General features: G+C 41.9%; 1 protein-coding gene across 1 annotated transcript in view; it reads right to left on the bottom strand.

Annotated features, from left to right (window-relative positions):
- LOC142112116 (uncharacterized) overlaps window positions 1-12280 on the bottom strand; it is a 177455-nt gene that overhangs the window by 90444 nt on the left and 74731 nt on the right. The window lies entirely within an intron of this gene.

Raw genomic sequence — 12280 nt, forward strand, 5'->3', positions numbered from 1 at the left:
TGTGACATCACCAACCCAGGTAGCTCAGTGCCCAGTAATCCCTGATCAGCCATTGGTTGAGAGCTGTGTAACTGTAAATGGCCATATGTATGACAGCCCTATGTCTTAGTTATGTACATATGTGTAACATGGATGAACTGTGTGAATCATGGGGAATTACTTGTGAATCTGCCAATCTATTAGGTCAAACACAATCTCGTTAGTCACTACTCATAGGCAAACCACAAAGTAATCTCCCCCAGTTATCTTGAATTCTGTACCTCTTAACGATTCTGATGGCAGGTAGGAGGTATCCTAATGACCAGTCTATGGGTAACCTGCATTAGGACCTTACACCAGACTACAATAATCACCTTGGCAAGTGCTTACCCAGTGTGCCAAAATCAAACATTCTCATGTGTAACGTTCTAATGTAAACTGCAGCATTAAATATAGTTCTTGTAAAAATATGATAGTGACTGTTTCCCACTAAGCTTGTTACTTACTGTCATAGGAAATTAAATCAATGGCAGAAGTAGCTACATGAAGATATGCTTCATGTAAAGTATTTGACATTACTCAAATATCTATTTTCCACATTACTTTTTAATTGGATTTTTACATGTATTTGGGTTTAAAATCAGGTCCACATTCTTTTTATACTTATACTGTACTGTAAATATTGTTACCAGGTTAAAGCCATTAACACAGGGCTTAGAGATGGGTAAACCAGGAATACACAGACTGTAAATTATTCTCACCCCCTGAATATATCCCATTTATAATATAATCCCCGTCCCAGTCTTGTTACATTACCTGTGGAGATGACAGACGCTCTGTTTGAAATTCAAGTGTAAACAGCTGTTTCCAACCAATCAGATTGAAGAGAATTCTGTGACATCACCAACCCAGGTAGCTCAGTGCCCAGTAATCCCTGATCAGCCATTGGTTGAGAGCCGTGTAACTGTAAATGGCCATATGTATGACAGCCCTATGTCTTAGTTATGTACATATGTGTAACATGGATGAACTGTGTGAATTATAGGGAAGTGAAGCCATGACCTGAATGGTTATGTTATAAAAAAACTATCTATATATTGGCATAAGACTACTTAGTGGGGTATTTCTCATTGTTGTGTGTGAAACAAGAAGAATTTTTACTTTTCCCCCACATTTTGTTTTTTTATGTTTCACTAGAGATGAGCGGTACGGAGATAGAATTAGATAGACAGGAATTTTAGGGTACAGAGTCGAATTGAGACATGACTCAGTGTCTTGCTCCAAATTCCGATCTGAAAATGAGGCAAAATGTCATTTCATGTAAAATGTCAGATCTCGTGAGTATTGGATCGATATCTTCAATGTATAGCCGTCCTTCCTGTTCTCAGCTGCCATTTAGAAGTGATAGCAGATGGGTATATTATTAAACTATTTAAGAGTTAACAAAAACTATTCTTTCTTAATTTTAAAATCAAAGATGTTTAAATCTGATGACAGTAGTGCCAGGGGCAGTATCAGCGACATCTGAAATATTTAGTGGGGAAAAATAGGGAACTGTTTGATTGTGAGCAGCACCCCCCCCTCCCCCCACAAACAAAATGCATATACTGTATATATATATATATTATATATATATATATATTTATATATGTTGCTTTTACAATCTAAATGTTTGTCTGTGAAGGTAATTGTGTGTGAGGGGCAGCATCACATCTGTCCTAGTGAGCGGCTATATGGCAGGGTGCGGTGAATGACCTGACACTGTGTATTATACACAACCCAGTGGGCTGTCACAGTTATATAGTCTTTTGTTTGACCAGTACCGCTTGTCACATATCTGTAGCTAAGTGGACAGTCGGTACAATGACATTTTCTAGGGACTGAAGGACTTTTTGTTTAACCTCACAGTACAGCAATTGCTGTTAAGAAGAAATAAGATTGTGATGGAATTTGGTAACGTGGACACATGATCTCAACTAATCGGTTATAACCTGATGCATTGATGGGGAAATTGGACTCACATCCAGTGATAACATAGCTGTCATGGCTTTAGTGATCCGCTGTGCAGCAGGATGCTGGCTGTCATACTTGGTTCCTCTTGCGTCTCAGACAATTGTTGATTATAATACAATAAAAAGATTGGTATATCTGCGCAGGCCAACTGAAAGCAGCCTCTGTTCTCACACACACACACACACAATCCACATACAATGTGCTAAAATAACAGTTTTAAAGAGTCAACTGTGAAATAATATATATATATTCTTTCCATCTTGATGTATGTCTTCCACAAATTCCAGAAGTTTGCAGTGATCAAAGTAACTTTCAGATTTCTGGCATTCACCACGATTATGGTCACATAAAAAAAAGTGAAAAGATAAAATCATATCATAGCGTAACATATAATATGTGGTTACACCGAAAACCACTAAATATCCCAAGGATCCAGTGGGGGTTGATAATTACGACAAAAACACCACGTGATGGGTGTTCTCAATCCCCTATTGGATATACACTTACAAGATTTCAACCTTGAATCAATATAAGCCAATATTTGTATTATACATTGCTTTTCTGCTTCTTTGGTGCCTTGTCAGGTCAGTTGTCACTTGTCTTTTGAGCACCTATCATAAAGGAGATCCAGTAAGAGGACAAGATTCCAGGAGGATATCCATGTATACATATTGGCTTATATTGATTCAAGATTGAAATCTTGTAAGTCTACTACTGTCTTATATCACTGAGGTAGTATCAGTACAAAGTAACATGATAGTATAATGTGGGCAGCGTGTCTTGAATTTGGTTCCAAGTCACCCTAACAAAATAATAACATTAGTTTAGCCATTTATTTTTTATTTTGATAAAATGTACATACGAGGACAAACTTTTAAGAGCTAATTTCTCTTGTGGTTACTCGTTAACAATTCATATGAATGTGTACACATCTAACAACAAGATCATCCTAGGGGGGAAGTCAATCGGCTTCTGCACTATCACCGTTGATAACAGTAATTTGAACCCGGACGTCTGCTCGCTGCTCCCTGAGCAAAACAAACAGCGTTAAAACTTACCGCACTAGCGGTAATAATGTGCAGTATTACCGTAGTAACAGTAATAGTGCACAGGCCGTGTTACTTTCAAACATCTCCACCTTTTCTAACCCACAGTTTCGTAAATATACCCCAATGAGTGTGGTGGTCCCGCCAGCCCCTGGATCACTCACCCCCTCCTGGGTCCTCCACTGCTGGGGGAGAACCTTGGCTGGCATAGAAATTACAGGTAAAATACAGACTTGATATACTAAAGATTGAGATGTTTTGGAGAAAGTATAGCAGGCAAAATAATAAAGATGCTGTAATATTAATGGTGAAAGAAATAACTTCTTTATAACAACCCTTCACTCTCAAATATACAAAAAAAAAAATCTGCTTTCAGTATGTTGTTTACATCACATTATGTATTGGTTACAAAATATTCAAATATATATTACAAAGCTCAGCTGTCTGTAGTATGTAACAGCGCACACAAATGTCTGATAACGTCCATTTACAATATCAGGTTATATATTCCACTTGCTGGTCCTCATCATAACAAGTGACAACACAACTATCACTCTTCGCGTTAAATTCATCAGGTGGGATAATAACATGAAGTTCAGGAGTAGAAATAAAATAATTAAACTGTTTTTATTATGTTTCTTGTGTACTCCTTCGTTAATATCGCTTGATGAACGGATACTTTAAAGAAGAAAACACATAACAGTCCGCACCAGAACGTGTCCTTTTACCCTCTGGAGCGCAGCTCTGGGAGAAGTAAGTCACAAGCACTATGTGAACTGTCCGGTAAACAGATGAGCTTTCAGCAGGGTCCTGCAGTTAGAGACCATACATGACAGACAGACATTCTGTGAAGATTTCCAGGGGCAGCATTCAAGAAGGGTCGCAGTCCTGAGAGCAGAGGTAACCTAGGAAAAATAAAGCGTCAACGTGAGCAGAGGGTGGGTACGTACAGATTGTGATAATAGATATAACAGGTGGAAATGGATTGGCCAGCTCTAAATACTTTTGCAATGAAAAGATAATTAAAATGGAAAACAAGATGATTTCAGTACCAGAACAGTAATTAATGATGGAGAGTAGGGAGGTTATTCCTGCAGCGACTATTTGAATGGACTGTAGGGTACCAAGATATCATTACAGCAAGATGGAGGTTGCAGCAGTCTGGATGGTATGTAACAAAAATTGCTTTGTAGTACAAGAAAAAATGCATTTGTAGCTGTACAAAAGGACTCACCGTCCACACATCCAGTGCCCAGTGGGGGCTTATATATACCCAGTAACCCCCACCTGACCCAGGCCCCTTAAGGAAACATGAAGCTGCCCCAACACTAACAAGTAGCCATTCCAACTTGCTAAACCTATCTTCCAGCACTGTGCACTACAGAGCACTGTGAAGCAGTGACGGCCATTCCTGCAATCACTACCTGGGAACATCTGTAGCGTCTATACCTAGGTCCCGCAGATTTACCCAGCATTGTGAAGGGGGGGGGGGCACTTAATCTAAACTGAAGGCCTAACAGGAGAGAAGAGTATAGAGCAGGAGGAGTGTCGGTGAACTTCTAGGATGTCTTAAATGGCCCTTTCACCTGTTCCCTACAATATACTAAAGTGGTTCCTGGTATCCCCAATTAATGCCTGAAGTATACCAAAACTTAAAGTTATGGATAAGTGAGAAGGCTGAAGTACGCCACCTAAAAACAGTGCATTGAAATCTGGATGTATTGTTATTTTTGTGAGATAATTGAGGTGTCTTATGTACAGTTTGTGACAAAAGCAATTATATTAATGGCCTGTAATGATAATATCATCTAACTAAACTCTGACTAGATACAGTTAAAAAAAGAAAACCCCAACATCTATGGCAACAATGATCTCTGTATTATTATCTCATTCACTGCTAAGGATCTACTCCTCTTTCAAATAAAAGGCGCCTCTTTCATTTTGAAGTAAGAGAGGTGTCAGGATTGAGGCAGCGGCGCCTGTGAGGTAAAAGCTGGTGGGCAGCAGTGAGACACGATTGTGGGCAGGAGGCCTGTCAGGGAAAAGATCATGTAATACGTGTCATGGGGAATATCTGAGAAAAGTTAGCAAGTGTTGTCAGGTTATTGTTGTTTGAGGAGGGGCCATGTGGGGAAGAGACTTCTCCTTCACATGCCCCCTCTGCCCACATGCTTTAGTCACACATGTCCCCTCTCTGCCCAGCACCTTTAGTCACACATGTCCCCTCTCTGCCCAGCACCTTTAGTCACACATGTTCCCTCTCTGCCCAGCACCTTTAGTCACACATGTCCCCTCTGCCCAGCACCTTTAGTCACACATGTCCCCTCTCTGCCCAGCACCTTTAGTCACACATGTCCCCTCTCTGCCCAGCACCTTTAGTCACACATGTCCCCTCTCTGCCCAGCACCTTTAGTCACACATGTCCCCTCTCTGCCCAGCACCTTTAGTCACACATGTTCCCTCTCTGCCCAGCACCTTTAGTCACACATGTCCCCTCTGCCCAGCACCTTTAGTCACACATGTCCCCTCTCTGCCCAGCACCTTTAGTCACACATGTCCCCTCTCTGCCCAGCACCTTTAGTCACACATGTCCCCTCTCTGCCCAGCACCATTAGTCACACATGTCCCCTCTGTGCCCAGCACCTTTAGTCACACATGTCCCCTCTCTGCCCAGCACCTTTAGTCACACATGCCCCCTCTCTGCCCAGCACCTTTAGTCACACATGCCCCCTCTCTGCCCAGCACCTTTAGTCACACATGTCCCCTCTCTGCCCAGCACCTTTAGTCACACATGTCCCCTCTCTGCCCAGCACCTTTAGTCACACATGTCCCCTCTCTGCCCAGCACCTTTAGTCACACATGTCCCCTCTGTGCCCAGCACCTTTAGTCACACATGTCCCCTCTGTGCCCAGCACCTTTAGTCACACATGTCCCCTCTCTGCCCAGCACCTTTAGTCACACATGTCCCCTCTCTGCCCAGCACCTTTAGTCACACATGTCCCCTCCCCATCACATCACTACTTCTTACCTTTCCTCCACTACACAGGAACAGGAAGTTATCCAGCAGCAGCTCCTGCACTGTGTACCATGTGACTACAGCAGTCACATGACCTCGTGATGTCACAGAATTATCTGAAAGTGATTTAGCTTCTAACAGCTAGTAATGAACGTAGCATATAGCTGACTAGCAGCAATGTTATCACTAGAGTAAAATACATTATTACTGCATTGTCCTTAATGTAGAACAGCGGCGGCCATTTTCCCTTAGTCTCCCAGACATAATACAGCTGATACAGTTATGTACCAGTGACGTTCCAGAGGGGGCGTGGTCACATACTCTTGCAGGAGCCATTTTACAACCTGGAGAGCAGCTTTAACTCATTCATATATAACAACAACATCCAGGACCTGTACAAGGCTGAGGTAATATCTTCTAACAATATATTATTATTATGCTGAGAGCAGAGATATGAAGGATTATTATACAGAGGAGTCTGTATAGGGAGACATTACAGCTCATATAAAATGCTGTTTATAATGGGAGATTATTATTATATAGGGGAGAGGGATGTTGTAATTACTATATATGCAGAGGGATGTGACAGCTCCCAGCACACACACTGTTTATAATGGGTGATTATTATTATTATTATTATTATTATTATTATTATTATTATTATTATTATATAAAGGATAATAATCTATATAGTGATATATAAAGAGTAATAAGACAGTTCCCAGCACACGCACTGTTTATAATGGATGAATATTATAGAAAGGATAATAATCTATATAGTGATATATAACAAGGAATAAAACAGGTCCCATCACACACACTGTGAGCTGTAAAGAAGTAAAAAATTAGTAGGTACAAAGCGTCCCATCCAATCCCGTTTTCAATGTATCATAGTAGAGCGGGTGGGTCCCAATCCTGTTGAGAAAATGGTCTGGTCACTACACTTGCATAATGTGAGTCTGTAAAAGTCTAGGTTGCACGGTCTAATCACGTCGTGCAGGTTCCCTGTTTGTTGGAAAGTCAAGGGTTTCTTAGATTGAGTAAGGAACTGCCCCACCGTTCTAACCCCCGCGTCATTCTAGATAGTGAATAGCTAGGCAGCCTCTCCATTCTAAAAACTAGGGTTCCCAAATAGAGGAATATGGATAGATAAGTAAGGTTTTAGTTTCAATGTATGTATGATGTGCCACAATTTTCAAGTGGACATAAAATGGTGGTTGTCAAGAACTGTCGCTGATACCTTGTGGTCATGTAGATGTAGGAAAGCAGTCAATTTTAGGCCAGGTAGGAAATTTTGTTCTGGTGAGGTATCCGCATAGGTGTCAGACCCTTGTATCAAATCCCTCCGGTACTGAAGTTGAGCAGCCTGATTATAGAGTTCTATATTGGCCAAATGAAATCCAGCATTAGTCCTGGGTTGTTAAAGTTTCAATAGCCCAATTCTTGATTTTTTTCCCCCCAAATGAAGTTTTGAAATACTCTACAAGTCTAGGGGAGGATTTCATCTTAAGTAAATTTGCTCTACCCATTAAGTAAAGACAAAGATGACCCCAGCCCTCAACCTCGTTACTAGGTTCCCAACAACTTTCGAGATATGATGTTGATAGAAGAGACCAAGGTTCTTAGAAAGTTCTATACCTAGATATGGGATAGTGCTTTACGCCAATTTAATTGCTATGTTTCTAGCCAAGTAGCGTCAGGTAAAGCAAGGATCAGGTATAATGCCAGGGATTTATCAAACGGACAGCTTGATAAATACAACACGGACGCCCCGAAATACAGTATGTAGGTCTCAAGCATAGGATCAAGTACTAGGTTGAAGAGTAAGGGTGACATGGGGCAGCCCTAACGTGTACCCCTCGTCATGGGTGCCGCCTCTCCAATCAGGCCATTGATTAGTAGAGAGGTGGTTGGGCAAGAATAGAAAAAGCTTATGGCCCTGAGTCATTAAGGCAGCATACAGAGCGCATCGTGCAGCTGTTCTCAACGTTACGTAAATCATCTCTGCGTACTCCTGGAGTCGGCAAGGAGCGGATCTCAGGATACGTGTGGTGATGACTATGGGCGTAGGGTCACTCTGCTGTACTAGACCAGACACTGCAGGATGCGTACAATATATATGTGGAATATGAAATCTCAAAAGAACCGTAGACCGTCGTAACTGTCATTTGCGTTGGCATACGCAGCGGACTTGCTTTTGTTGACGGCCGAGTGTCCTCGTTCTGGGCATGCGCAGAAGGGAAATGCGTATGATACACACAAATAACAGAGATACGTTCCTTAATGACTCAGGCCCTATCAGAGTAGTGAAATCCTCTCTGAATGCCCCACGTTTGTGTACCTCATACATATAGGGCCAGGATACTGCATCAAACGCCTTATTGGCGTCCAGGCTAAGTAGTATATTCTTGGAAGGATATTGTAAGGACGAGGAGGCCACCGCCGCCATGGCTTATACATATTTCAATCACCGAGTGATGGGAAAATGGACTGTAAACGAGTGGCCATGATTTTAGCCAGCAGCTTAATATCCAAATTAAGTAGTGTGATAGGGTCATAGGAGGCCATGGATTGTGCGTCTTTTCCTCAGTTTCAATATTAGCGTAGTGAATGCTTTATTAAAATTAGGAATGGATTTTGATTTTTAAATTAGTGCAACCCCAACGGGTCTGTGCTAGGTTATGTTTTACTCACTGGAGTTGTACGATTTACTACACTGTTCAAACTGCTGAAATACCAACTCTGATTAAAATGAGTTACAGATTTTGCTATATTTTTAGTTGTAAGTTTTACGATTATAGAATGTTTCCACTTTCCTGGACTTTTTAAATGTGCAAAATGGACAAGAAGGGCTAGTTTTACAAATCCAACCCCTGTCCTACATGTAAGTGTTTCCTATATGGACTGTCTAGTAGAATGTATCTAGCACTTACTTCTCCTATTATCTTCCGTAGGTTGGCCATTCTGAGTCCTCTGTCTACTACAAGAACCCACTTTAAACTTGTCTTTAAAGGTGAACCCACTGAAGGTTTGGGTGATAGGTGAGCCCACTGAGCTGCAGTAGATGTAAATGCTATATACACTCTACTTTCATGTATATATGAAACAGTTACATATAGGATATTGGTTGTATTTGTAAAATATACTATTATTGTATTGTAGTTAACTCCTAAAAATTCCAAATACATGGAGCTTCATTTATCTTTTTATCCAATTCATTTCACAGGATTACACCGTAGTAATAAAGAGATTTGGTGGGCCACCCTCAAGTGTGTCAGGAGTATTGAGCAGGACCCAGAGTCCCATCACGGTTCCTCCACCTCACTCACTGATATATGAGGGAAACAATGACTAGAAGATCCTGGAACTGATCAACAAGATCATTCCGCTGGTGACTGGAGAGGTGACTGCTGGGAATGTGACATAATACAGTAACACCAGGGGATGTGTCTGCGTGATGACTGTATCATTGGGTGTATTAGGTTCCTATAAAGTGTTGGGATGTCACTGTCTATTTATCCATGCAGGAGTGGACGTATTTAAGATTGCAGAAGAGTCTTTTCAAAGACGTAATGATGGAGAATCACTGGATTCTCAAATCACTGGGTAAGAGGAGATTTTCATTTATTGTAGGGGAGAGAACAGTTTTGAAGGCCACCTAGATACACATCATCTGAGAATCACATATAAACAATGTATTCACTCAGTGTATGTTTCCTACAGATGGATCCAGTAACACAAATACCACAGAGAGATGTCCGTGTCCTCTTTATTCACAGGATTGTACAGAGGAAAATCACAATATTCCACAGGTAGGTGACATTTTAGGGTCTCGCCAAATACCTAAGTGAATTTCCCAATATATGATCTGTAAAAAAAATACTTGTGTGGATCATATACACTGACATTCCTCTGTCTCATCATAAATTTTTAAATCAGTTATTATTAAATATATTTGTATTGTTTTGTGGGCTGTTTAGGATGACGTCATGACTGGTATTAAATTAGAATTTATAGAGGGAAGGAAAGAGACGTATGTGAGGGGTGATCAGCAGTGTAAGGAGGAGGAAATCAGCATAGGTGAGTAATAAACACTTATTACAGACAAGAGTCACATATTCTCCTTGTATAAACAATGTAATCAGTAACTGTGTGTTTCCTACAGATGGATCCAGTAACAGAAATACCCCAGAGAGATATCTCCGTACTCTTTATTCACAGGAGTTTCAGGTAGATGACATTTTAGGGTCTTGCCAAATACCTAAATGCCAAAGTGATTTTATTATATTATCTGTAAAAAAACAGCGTGGATCTTATACTCTCATATTCTTCTGTTTCATCTCACATTATTAAATCAGATATTATTTAATATAATATTCTTAAAGGGGTCGTGTCCTGGACATGCATGGAGTACAAGTATGCTTGCTACGTTCTCCATCCTAAAATTCCTGCATTTATCCTCCATTTTGAGTTTGCTGGTTTATTTGGACTCTGTCTAGTCCTGGAGCTTACTTACCCCTCTTGGCATCCTCTGGGGTACTTCTCCTGATCCGCGGCTGCGGCGCTGCTCTTCGAGACCCCAGCCTGGTGTGCGGAGGCTGCTACCTGAGCGGACCCGCTGCAGCCTGACTCCTTGGTGGACAGCGCTTCTGCCTCTCCGTGCTGCCGGCGCTGACTGTTGGTGCGGACACCCCCAGGGACCCCTGCTGTGGTGAGACAGATCACCATACTTACCCATCACTGTCAGGTCGTCGGGTGCCGACACTTGCTCAGGCTCTTCCCTTTACTGTGTGCGACTCGAGTACATGACAATGCTGTAGACTATACCCCTCTGCCCTGGGAGCTGGGGACGGACATTTTCTGTTCCTGTCCTGTAATCTGGGCTGACGTCTTGGTAGTGCCCTATTTTCCACCATAGAGAGCGGCGATTTGTCCTCATGCTGCACAGTTCTGTTGCTCCAAGTCAGCCTTCCATCCTGAGATACAGATTGGATCCCCAACAGCTGGGCCTCAGGCTCTGAGTGCATGCAGGTACCTCACACAGTGGCTGTAATTTGACTTATGCTATCTTGCCTGTTTGTGCTGTGATAACATTCTGGCACTTGACATCTAATATATATTACTCCTCTGGGACAGTCATTAGCTTATTTATTGAACCTCATTCCCATATCTGGATTATCCAGTTTGCCTTTTATAAGTGGTGTCTATACTATCTTGACTCTGTTCTATGATCCTGCCTTGGGTACTTTCATGGTAAGACTTTCATACAAGTGTTTATCCATGAAATACAACACTATTATTATACCCATTCCTCTATATTGGGATGTATTTTCCTCGTTATATGATCATGCTGCTCTGGCCGGATGGCTTGACCGGTTTGCCTATTCCTCTACACCCACTGACAGTTCTGGAGAAACTCCATTATGTGTGCCCTCCCAAACTACCACTGTTCCTAATGCACCAACCTCACCTACTTACCCTGAGGTCACATTGCAGCAGCTTCTACAGCTGGCCGACCTTTCCCTTTTTAGACATGATATGCAACAAATCCAATAGTGAGGGGCTGAAGCGGAGACTCTAGAAGATGCTACAGCACCTATGAAGGGTCAAATTGATAATTTGGAAGCTCAGATGTTGGCATGTAAGCAGACGCTTTCTTTTAGTGAGGGGAGTCTCTGATGCAATAATACTCGTTTTGTGGGGTTACCTGAATAAGTGGAGGGGCCTGGTACTGAATGTTTCTTGGAGAAATGGTTAATTCAAGCTTTTGGGAAGGATTCCTTTACGGCTCAGTTCGCAGTGGAGCAAGCTCATCGCATCCCTTCTTAGGCGGCTCCACCCGGGGCACCTCCCCGTGCCTTCATAGCCAAAATCTTACATTAGAAAGACTGATACAACTCTGCGACCATTCCCCTCTTATATTGTCTGTAGACTTTGCCATTACCAGGGGTTCAATCTTTCTGGAACCTGAACTCTTTTAGTTACCTTTAATGGGCAAGGGACCTGATCTGGTTGTCTTGTGGGAAGAGTTCTTTGTGGATAATGCAGAAACAGTCCAGCCCCCTCTTGCCTTTGGCAACTGCCTAAGAACTGTACCTCTAAATCTCCGTACTCTCACCGGTACTGAGGGTTGCAGTTACACCTGGCAATCGCCTAAGAACTATTTCCCTAAAATCTCTAGACTCTCACCGGTACTGTGGGTTGTAGTTACCCTTGGCTACTGCCT

Source organism: Mixophyes fleayi, assembly GCF_038048845.1.
Source record: "Mixophyes fleayi isolate aMixFle1 chromosome 12 unlocalized genomic scaffold, aMixFle1.hap1 SUPER_12_unloc_2, whole genome shotgun sequence".
Taxonomy (NCBI): Eukaryota; Metazoa; Chordata; class Amphibia; order Anura; family Limnodynastidae; genus Mixophyes; species Mixophyes fleayi.